This window comes from Vombatus ursinus, unplaced genomic scaffold (genome assembly GCF_900497805.2).
Source record: "Vombatus ursinus unplaced genomic scaffold, bare-nosed wombat genome assembly UNPS02014768.1, whole genome shotgun sequence".
Classification (NCBI taxonomy): domain Eukaryota; kingdom Metazoa; phylum Chordata; class Mammalia; order Diprotodontia; family Vombatidae; genus Vombatus; species Vombatus ursinus.
This window is the reverse complement of record NW_020954546.1, coordinates 27419146-27430746: the sequence shown is the minus strand read 5'-3', so window position 1 is coordinate 27430746 and position 11601 is coordinate 27419146. Positions and strand designations below refer to the sequence as shown.

The 11601-nt window shown below is 45.0% G+C and overlaps 1 long non-coding RNA gene across 1 annotated transcript; it reads left to right on the top strand.

Annotated features, from left to right (window-relative positions):
- The first annotated feature begins 1899 nt into the window (after positions 1-1899).
- Positions 1900-9715, top strand: LOC114043228. The gene is made up of 2 exons (XR_003569068.1): positions 1900-2025; positions 7114-9715. It is a non-coding gene; the product is annotated as an uncharacterized LOC114043228 (long non-coding RNA).
- Positions 9716-11601: the final 1886 nt, after the last annotated feature.

The following is an 11601-nucleotide window of genomic DNA, read 5'->3' as shown; positions in this document are numbered from 1 at the left end:
AGAGTGAGTTAGAAACTTAGAGAAAGTCTGTAACCAGTTTTAACCTTGTATCTGCATCTACCAAAGGAAATGGGTTTCCTGCTTCTGACCTAATCCCCTTGACACTTGGGCCCAGCTACTCTTAGCCCAGTGAGGCTACGACCACAAGTGAGGCCACGACCACAAGTGAGGCCACCACATTGCATTAGCAGCTCTTGTAGAAATGATGGCTCATGACTTTGCTTCTTATCATGGACTTGTACCTTGAAAACAGGGTCAGGCTAACTACCACCTAGGCAGCACGGGCCCTGAGGGGTGAGGAAGGGCTGGAGAAGGGACCCAGTGTACCAGCCTGGACACTGAAATGGGGAGGAGGCAGAGTTTCTATCTTTTGTTGGTTGCTGGAAGCTAGATTGCATAACACTGTTGGGAGAAACACGTGGTGTTTGGAAAGGAAGAGAAGTAAACAGCTGAGTTAATATTTCCTATATGGAGCCCTTCTCCAGCTCCCAGGACCTTAATGGTCTTTCCACTGTCCCCAAGTAAATAAAATATTTATTTCTCTGTAGATGATGGGATTTTCTTGGCAAAGTTAGGGGAGTGGTTTACCATTTCTTTTTCCAACTCATTTTACAGATAAGGAAATTGAGACAAACAGGTTTAAATGACTTGCCCAGGGACATACAGCTAGTAAACCAAGAACACCTGGGTTCAAGACTGATTTGTTATTGTTCAGTTGTGTCTGACTCTTCATGACCGCATTTGGGGTTTTTTTGGCAAAAATACTGGAGAGGTTTTTTTTGTTTCGTTTTGTTTTGTTTTTGGGTTTTTTTTTTTTCTATTTCCCTCTTCAGCTCATGTTACAGATAAGGAAACTGAAACAAACAGGGTTAAGTGATTTGCCCAGGGTCTGAAGTGTCTGAGGTCAGATTTGAACTCAGGTCTTCCTGACTCCAAGCCTGGAAATCTATATCCACTGTGCCACCTAGCTGCCCCTTCAAGGCTCATACAACCTGACTTTGTGACTCTGGATAGGTCACAAAACTTTCAATATCCTCAGCAATCTCTCTAAGATTATAAATTGCAGAAAAGGTATCAACCTGCCTTGGTGGAGGGAATTTCCTCATCTGTATGGGAAGTGTTTTTAAAAATGTTCACTTGGTGGAAGTTTCTCATAGAAGGTGTTCTGTACAGACACAGGAGGCAGTTTTGTTTGCTTGTTGCTAGAACATGCCCCTTCTCTCTGAGTGAGATTGGTGAAGACCCCTCATAAAATTTAAACTTAAATAAGTAAAATAAGGTAAAGACCCCTAATAATAATATATGTGTGCCCAGGTCAGGAAGCTTGTAAATAGCCAGGATAAATATGTTCAAATTGTTGCAAAAATAAGTATAACCACAAATTATTCCAGCATCTAAAATGAACAAAACAAGACATACTAAGAGGATACTTGAAGGAGGGGAAGGCAGGTGAAAACTATGTAATGATTCTGTAATTTTCACTGCTGTGGCTGGGATAGTTTTTTTGTGTTTAGATTGTGCCCTCTGAAGCTCAGCCAATGGCATAAGAGGTAGGGGGTTGCGGTTAGAACCTCTAAAAATGCTTGCTTGGCCAACACCATCTGCGGTGTTGCATCGAACTGCCTTTTGGTGTGAGTCGCCCTTTCTCGAGATCAAAATAAAAATCCTTTCTACTTTCTACCTGGAGAAGCCTCTGAATTAATTGGGTAAGGGTCATCGTCCCACACAGCTTTCTGGGGGCTGGTCCAGGATTAATTTCCCGCCTGGAGGGGGTCGTTCTCACTAAGATCCTTAGGCAGGGACCCACGGGAGACGGTGGGTCCTTGGATCTCAGTGGGGGGGGGGAATCTTACTCTGGCTGGGTAAAGGATCCCAAAGAGAGGAACTCGGGAGAAAGTAGAAACGAAAGTGAAAGGAGCTCCAACTGTGCTAGCGAAGACCACTGAATAAACGAAGCTGAATTTTGGGTCACGAGGAAGTTGTGCATACAACCCAGGCAACCAAGATCCCTCTGGGCAAGATCTGGTGAGCCCCCGGGTGACCTGTTAGGGGAGAGGGGAAGTCTAAGTGGTTCAAGTCCGTAAGATTCTCACTCCCCGGAAATTGTGGTGAGACCAAGTGAGTCCTCAGATGGGGAGCAAGAACTCGTGAACCATGGGAAAGGAACAGTCTAAGGTAGCTAGCACAAAAAATCTTCCCAATATCCCGGAGCACAGGCTTCTAGGGAGCAGACTTAAAGATTGGGACAAATCATCCAAATATAAGGGAAAAGATAAAAAGAAGATGATTAAATATTGTTGGCCAAAATACAGATCCTCTGAGGACTGGGTATGCCAACAATTAAATTTACATGTAAATTCTAAAACTCTATTTAATTCAGAAGAAAGTGAATATACGGCTTTATGGCTGCCGGTGGCGGGACAATTTGTACTAACAAAACAGGAGGAGGAGAAGCCGAAAAAGGAATTAGAGGAATAGAAGCCCCATCCTTGGGACCCCCTCCTCTCGTTACCCCCACCATATGTCCCTCCACCACCAGCTCTGCCCGCGGTTGCAGGGGGCCTGGAATCTCCTTCTGCCCCACTCTCGCTTGCAGAGGAGGGAACCGACAGTAACTGATTGATTTCAACCCATCCACTCCTCATGGCCCTCTCGGGAGAGAGCTTAAGCAATCAGTTAGGGATCAGGAGAATTTTCCCCTCCCCTGCAAGACCAAGGTTGAATCCTTTCCCCTAAGAGAGGTCCCGCTAGCACAGGGAGGGTTGGGGTTTGTGAGCGCCCCTTTGAGCACCTCCGAGGTGAGAGGGTTTAAGAAGGAGATGAAATCATTGTTAGAAGACCCTGTGGGTTTGGCAGAACAAATGGATCAGTTTCTCAGCCCCAATGCTTACATCTGGCCAGAGTTAATGTCAATCATAGGGATCCTTTTCACAGGGGAAGAACAAGGTCAAGTAAGATGGGCTGCTGTGAGGGCTTGGGATGATCCTCAACCGATATTACAAGGAGGACCTAGGGGAGAGCAGAAATTCCCCCTTCAGGACCCAGGGTGGGATCATAACAACACAGCCCATAGGGAAAATATGAAAGATTTGAGAACAATGATTGTCCAGGGGATTGGAAATGCAGTCCCCCGGAGTCAGAATATGAATAAAGTGGCGTAGGTCAAGCAAGAAAAGGATGAGACCCTCTCCACTTTTCTGACTAGACTTAAGGAGTGTACGAGGAAGTTTTCTGGGCTGGGGGAGCATGACCCCACTGCCCAGAACTTATTGAGGGTATACTTCGTTACCAATTCTTGGTCAGACATTAATAAGAAGTTACAGAAACAGGACGGGTGGCAGACAAAGCCTCTGGATGAGTTACTAGAGATGGCACAGAAGGTATATGTGGCCAGGGCATCAAAAGAGAAAAGAGAGAGGGATAAGAACACCAAAATCATGTTACAGTCTCTAAAACAACAAGGGGAAGAAACTAAAGTGATGCTTCAGACCATACAGATGGTAGCTAGGTCAGTGATGAAACCACAGGCAAAATTATCAAATTCTTATGGCAGAGGAAGAGGAAGGGGGTTTAGACCCCCTGGGGAGAGAATGGAGGGAGGGGGGCCCTTAACCTGTTTTGAATGTGAGCAAGAGGGTCATATGAGAAGGGAGTGCCCTTCATGGAAGTCTGAACAGAGGGTTTTCTCCCTTACAGAACTGGAAGATTAGGGGTGTCAGGGGTTTATCTAAACGACCCACCCAGAGCCCTTGATAAATTTAAGGGTGGGACCAAAAAGGAAGAATTAGTGTTCTCGATTGATGCCGGAGCCACAGATCTTCAGTGATACAGTTGCCCTAAGGGACTAAATTATCCAAAGATACTCTACGTATTTCTGGGGTGAAGGGAGACACCTTTACTGTTCCCCTTACTGAAATTATTGAATTAGAATGTGAAGGAATAGCAGCCCTTGGGAGGCTTCTTTTGATACCGGGGGCAGGGATCAATTTGCTAGGCAGGGATCTGATTACCAAACTCTCAATTCAGTTAATACCTCAAGGGACCCGAATTATCCCTACAAAAAGGATGTTAGTGTTAAGAGAAGGGGAGGAAGAAGAAATAAACCCCAAGGTCTCGGCACAATCCCATAATCGGGGGCAGGTAAAGATCACCCCAATTAGAATCACATTGAGAGACCCCACAGTGACAGTCAGGGTCCAGCAGTATCCCATTCCTCTGGAAGGAAGGAGGGGTCTCCAGCCTGTTATTCAGGAACTTATAAAGGATGGGCTGTTGGAACCTTGTATCTCCCCTTTTAATGCCCCAATTCTACCAGTCAAAAAGGGGGATGGACCTATAGACTAGTACAAGACTTAAGGGAGATTAACAAGGTGGTCCTCTCCTCCCATCTGGTAGTACCCGACCCTTACACCATTATGGGAAGAATTCCTGAAGATAGCTGGTGGTTCAGTGTTATAGATTTGAAGGATGCATTCTGGGCTTGCCCATCAGACCCTGAAAGTAGGGATATTTTCACCTGGGAAATTCATTCTGGGAAGACCCAGAATCAGGAAGAAAGCAGCAATATAGATGGTGTGTTTTGTCCCAGGGATATACTGAGTCACCAAATTTGTTTGGACAAGTATTAGAAGCCGTATTAGAAAAGTTTATAACACCTCCCAGAGCCCAAGTGCTACAGTATGTGGATGACCTGTTGGTAGCAGGGAAGAAGAGAGAGGAAGTCAGTCGAGCCTCTATTGAATTACTAAATTACCTAGGGAAAGAAGGGCTCTGGGTCTCAAAGGGGAAACTACAATTTGTGGAAAGAGAGGTTAAATATTTGGGACATTTCATTAGTGAGGGAAGTAAAAGATTGGATCCTGAGGGAGTGGCAGGAATCCTCCAAATTGAGCCCCCAAAGACTTAAAAAGAGTTACGGAAGTTCTTGGGGCTAGTGGGCTATTGTAGGACTTGGATAGACTCATATGCAATATTAACAAAACCCCTGTATCAGCACTTATTGGAAGAAGAACCCAATTCTGTCCAGTGGACACCGGAGAGCCAACAGAGTTTTTGTCAGTTAAAAGAGGCCCTGGTACCTCCACCAGTTCTAGCCTTACCCTCTTTATCTATTTATTTATTTATTTATTTTGGTTAGGCAGTGGGGTTAAGTGACTTGCCCAGGGTCACACAGCTCATAAGTGTTATGTGTCTGAGGCCGAATTTGAACTCAGGTCCTCCTGAATCCAGGGCTGGTACTTTATCTACTGTGCCACTTAGCTGCCCCCCTTACCCTCTTTAGAAAAACCTTTTCATCTTTATGTAAATACAGAAAAAGGAATAGCTTTAGGAGTTTTAGCAGAAATAAGAGGAGGGTAGAAAAGACCTGTAGCCTTCCTCTCTAAAGTCGTAGATCTGGTAGCCCGAGGATGGCCTGTATGTATACAAGCTGTAGCTGCGACGGCTATCTTAGTAGAAGAAAGTAGAAAACTTACCTTTGGGGGAAGCCTGATAGTTCGTGTACCATACCAAGTTAGATCTATCTTAGATCAAAGGGCCAGGAGGTGGTTAACAGATTGCTGGATCCTGAAGTATGAGGCCAAATTACTGGAAAAGGATGACTTAGTGTTGACCCAAGACTCAAATCTGAATCCGGCCTCTTTTCTTACTAGCACAGGATCAAGGGAAATAGATTAGGAACACTGTTGTTTGGAAACAGTGGATTTTCAGACAAAGACTCGGGAGGACCTTCAGGAGTCTCCCATATCTGGAGCCAGAAACCTTTTTATAGACGGGTCCTCCTGAGTGGTAGAAGGAAAAAGGAAAAATGGATATGCTATTATTAATGGGGATCGGCTTGCCTTAGAAGAGGCAGGGGGATTGCCAGAAGATTGGTCTGCTCAAACTCATGAATTTTGCACTTTAAATCAGACTTTAAAATTACTAGAAGGAAAAAGTGGAAACATTTTTACAGATTCTAAGTATGCCTGGGAGGTGGTACATGTATTCGGGAAAATTTGGGAAGAAAGGGGAATGGTGGACAGTAAAGGCAAGGGATTGGTTCATTCTACTTTGTTACCAGAGGCAATTGCTGTCATACATGTTAATGGGCATCAACATGGCCACACTTTTGAAGCTAAAGGAAATAGATTGGCAGATGAGGAGGCAAGGAGAGTTGGTGATAAGACGTATGACCAAGGTGATCCAGTGTTAGTCCTAATCCCTTCTTTCACTCCTAGTCTACCCCCTCCCTCCTTTTCTAAGGAGGAAGAAGACAAGGCCCTAGAGTTGGGGGCCCAGAATGGAAGCCAAGGGAACTGGTTCCTCCCTGATGGTCGGGAGGTATTAAACAAGGCAAGTATGAGGCAGGTGTTACAACACCTCCACCAAGGCAGTCATTGGGATGTACAGAATCTGTGTGATGCAGTTCTCACCTGGTATGTATCTCCCGGTCTTTATACCCTGGTGAGGCAAATAGTGGAGGGATGCCTTGTGTGTTGGAGGACAAATAAGTCAGCCCAACGCTGACTTCCTGCAGGAGGAAGACCCCTGGAAATTAGACCTTTCCAAAGCATCCAGGCAGACTTTAACAAGCTGCCCCCGGTTGGCCACCTCAAGTACTTTCTGGTCATAGTTGACCATCTGACCTCGTGGGTAGAGGCATTCCCCACAACCCAAGCAAAGGCTTCAGCTGTCGGCAAGATTCTTGTAGAACAAATTCTTCCTAGATACGGGTTAGTGGAGTGGATAGACTCAGATCGGGGAACTCATTTCATTTTCAAGGTTCTTCAATTTTTGGTACAAGCCTTGGATATTAACTGGGATTTTCATACTCCCTGGCACCCTCCTTTCTCTGGCAAAGTAGAAAGAATGAACCAAGAAATTAAAAGACAGCTCACTAAACTAACCTTAGAGACTCAATTACCTTGGACCCGATGTTTACCCCTGGCACTCCTTAGAATCAGAACAAAACCCTGGAGGGATATTGGATTATCCCCATATGAGCTTCTTTGTGGACATCCATATCCTGGGGGAAGTGGAAAAGGAGAAAATTGGGACCCTATGTTCAATTATAAGGATAAATTTTTAAGGAATTATGTGCACTGTCTGGTGAAGCATTTAAATGTGTTACAGCATAAAGGGCTGATTGCCCAGATGCCACCTTTGGGGTTCCCAGTTCACAAATTCCAGCCTAGTGATTGGGTGCTGATCTGGACTTGGAAGGAAGAAAAGCTCACTCCATCTTGGGAAGGACCCTTCTAAGTCCTGCTGACCTCATAAACAGTGGTTCGGACCAAAGAACGCGGCTGGACGCACCACACACGAGTGAAGGGACCGGTAACTCCCCCTGCTGAATGGACAGTCGATTCCACAGACCCAGGGGAATTGAAGTTATGCCTCCACAACAGCCGCACACTGGTTGGATTCATGAGCCCTAAACCCCTACCCTTATCAATTAGAATTCTTATCCTCTTAAGTGTGTTAATTCCTGTTCTACTTGTAACCATATTGTTGATTGGAATTTTTGCTTGTGTTTCTACTTCTTTACATAATCATTTTACTTGTAATCAGAGTGTGATACCATGGGGATTTCCTTGATGCTATTTCTGATCTGTTCTTTAACCTCCGCACAATTTGCTCCTGTATCCTGGTCAGCAGAGAAAAATATGTTTGAACAATTGATGGAAACTGTAGCTCAGAATTTTAACTTTTGACTAACTGTTGGATTTGTGGTGGACCCCAGAGACTATCCCAATGGCCATGCGTCCTTGTTCCTCTGAAACCAGAATGGCTCCTTAGCAATAAATCTGTAGTAAATAGTGAGACAGGTTTTGGGGAGGATTGGGAGGAACATTCCTGTCGGCTTACTGAGGAAAGGAAAGGAGTATTCTGCCTGAACCAAACAGAAGGGAAAATTGTATTAGGGGAAAGTCATTGCGATTGGACCCTTACAGGAATTAAGGGAGCAGAAATATATAATTGTACTAAGGTCCAACAAGAATGGAATAGCAAGGGCACAAAGGACGTAGCAGTCCTCCTAAAAGATCATAAAAAGGCTGAACTTTGGGAAAAAGCAACTTGATGCCAGGGGGTGAAAGGAATTCTACAGGTCCCCTATATAAATTGGGGATGGACCAACGAAACTGGGGAAAGGGACTACCTCTCATATTATTGGGATAAAGTGAACTGGACAGGAGATCTCATCACAACAAACTATGAATGGGAGGAGAATGTAGCCCTGTGGAAATGTCAGTATAAGGATAATAACTTAGGAGGTGGACCTCTAGGACCCTATAATATGTACTACTACCCAGCAGCAGGGAATCATTCCAAAATACACTGGGGATGGTGTGAGGAGTCGGCATCTAAACTACCAGCTTCGAAAGGGCACTATTGGATTTGCGGCCCCACTGCCTACACTCACCTCCCTTTTGATTGGGCTGGAGTTTGTTATATTGGATTAGTCCGCCCCAAATTCTTTTTCCTTCCAGGAAGAGAGGGAGGCCATCTTGGAATAAGATTATATGATAGCCTCAGTCAAGATTGGCTAAGAAGGTCCCTAGACGCCTCTATTGTCAGCAAATGGGTGGGGCAATGTGTGGCTCCCAGAGAGAATCATCCAAACTTATGGACCAGCTACTTGGGCTCAAGATGGGAGTTGGGGATATAGGACCCCAATCTATATCCTTAACAGATGAGTTAGGCTCCAGGCAGTGGTAGAGATCATTACTAACCAGACTTTGAAAGCTCTGGATCTGTTAGCAGATCAGGCTACCCAAACCAGAGAAGTGGTCCTCCAACACAGATCAGTTTTAGATTACCTATTGGCTGAGGAAGGTGGAGTATCTACCCACATGTTGTGTAAAAATTGGTGATAATGGGGCAGTGGTGAAAGGAATTACTAAAGACATTAGGAAATTGGCTCATGTTCCAGTTCAGACTTGGTCCTCTCCCTTTAATACCTCCTGGTGGTCTTGGTTTGGAAGAAACAAATCTTATGGTTTCTCCTGATGGCTATCAGTGGAGTTGTTCTTCTTCCCATATGTCTCCCATGGATGATGCAGTTAATCACTAAATTAGCACAGGATGCATTGTCTAAGACGATTAGATTAGAAAAGAAAGCCGAAGGGTCAGTTCAACTGATGATCTTAAGGAAGCAGGGATGGACCCCAGTATAGCAGGTAGACAGGACTGGGCCAGAAGGATCAGAACTAAGAGATGAAATAGTGGAGGGAAGACACCAAAACTGGTGTGAGAGGTCTTCAATAAACAAATAAGAGGACGGATTGAGTGAGATTGGTGAAGACCCCTCATAAAATCTAAACTCAAATAAGTAAAATAAGGTAAAGACCCCTAATAATAATATATGTGTACCCAGGTCAGGAAGCTTGTAAGTCGCCCGGATAAATATGTTCAAATTGTTGCAAAAATAAGTATAACTACAAATTGTTCCAGGATCTAAAATGAAACAGGATGTACTAAGAGGATACTTGAAGGAGGGAAAGGCAGGTGAAAACTATGTAATGATTCTGTAATTTCCACTGCTGTTGCTGAGGTAGCTTTTTCGTGTTTAGACTGTGCCCTCTGAATAAGCGTAAGAGGTAGGGGGTTGCAGTTAGAACCTCTAAAAATGCTTGCTTGGCTGACACCACCTGCGGTGTTGCATCGAACTGCCTTTTGGTGTGAGTCACTCTTTCTCGAGATCAAAATAAAAATCCTTTCTACTTTCTACCTAGAGAAGCCTCTGAATTAATTTGGGTAAGGGTCATCGCTGTCCCACACATCTCTCTCTCCCCCCTTCCTATCCCACACATATGACACTCCTAATTCTGTGCCTGGAATGTTCTCCCTCCTCATCCCTTTCCCCAACTTCCTTCAAGAAGGCTCAGGTCCCTTCTTTTGACCAAGGCTTTCTCACACTCCTCAGCTGCTAGTAATTTCCTCTTTGAGGGGGTTTTTGTTGTTGTTCCTTTGTATTCAGTCATATCTGACTATTCATGACCCCATTTTCGGTTTTCTGCTTTCCGGAGTGGTTGTATGACTCCACAGATGGACTGACATTTTAATATGTCAAGCCCCATCTCTTCCATGAAGCCTTTCAGGAGTTCCTTGTAGGCACAGCGGGCAGAGCACTGGTTCTGGAGTCAGAAGCTCTCGGTCCGAGGATCCTGCCTCTATTACCTGGGTGATCTTGAGCAAAACTTTCTGAGCCTCAGTTTCTTCACCTTCAGCTTCTAATGAAGGGGTTAGACTTGACGGGCTGTGGGTGCCTTCCAGGTCTAAATCTAGACTCTTCCAACTCATCTGTCTCCTATTGAATTCTCCTGTACTTTCAGTTTGTGTGTGTCTGTATAAAAACACTTCCTCATATCCAAATTGTTTTATGTATGTATGCACTAGTTTTCCTTCCCCATCTAAATTGCAGGTTGCTTGAGGGCAATGAGGACACAAACGCCACTCCCTTCTCCCTGCCCCCTCTGCCTCCCTGCTGCTTTCTATCTACCTGCTCCCCTTTCTGCCTGGTACAAGTCTCACATGCTCCTGCATCCTTTCCCCTCGCCACCCCCCACTGAAGCCAGCGTTATGCCCCAGGGTGAAATTTAGAGGGGATTGAGCCTATTTGTAGAAGTACAGAAGCAATGGGAGTAGCACCTAGCTAACCTCTGCCTCAATTAGAGAGGAAAGGTGCCAGATGACCAGCTTGCATCACACCTATCCCCACCTCAACCAGAGAGCAGATTCCCTGCTAGCAGCCTCAATAAGTTAGCAGTCTCATTAAGCTCTGGGGTCTTTGCCCTGGAAGACTGACATTCTAGGGTCTTAGTCTCCCCATCACAGAACAGTCAGTGCTACCGTTCCCACAGATCCCATTGTTCCAAAACCTTCCCTTTAGTACCCACTTCCTCAACTGAATCTGTCCTAAAAACTGATTTGACGGCATATTTGGGTGCTGCTTGCCCCATCCCCCAAACTGCTAGTTAAGGCTCTGCACTTCTAACACTGACTCTGCTCCCTAATCTTTGCAGGTGACATAAGGGTACATAAGAAGGTATGATATTTTCAGTTGGTATGGCATTGGGCAAGTGGTTAAATTTCCCTGGGCCTCAGTTTTCTCATCTATAAAATGAAGGTGTCACTGGACACCCTCTGAGGTCCCTTCTCAATCTGGAATCCTCTGACATGAAGCCCCTGCCCTCAAGGAACTTACAAACCAGCTGGTTTCATCCAGTCACATCTGACTAGGAGACAATTCACATCAAATGCCTAAGAGTAAAAGGGATCCCACATGTCCTAGGAGCTCTGCCTAGCCCAATGGGAAGAGTTGCTGGATTTGGAGTAAGGGGGCTTGGATGTGAATTCAAGCTCTGCCACAGATTCTCTCGGCCTCAGTTTCTCTTACTGTCAAATGAGGGAGTCTGACTAGCACACTTAAAAGAAGGTTCCTTCCACATCTTTGTCTATGAATAGCTTCCTTCAAGCATAGCTCAGATGGCTCCCTGAGGCTATCGGTCTCTCACTCTGGAAATGACTTTGTATTTATGGACTTGAGTACGTGTTATATTGATCTATTGGGGGTAGAACGAACAGCATAGTACTCCACCCATTCTCATCTGACTGTCC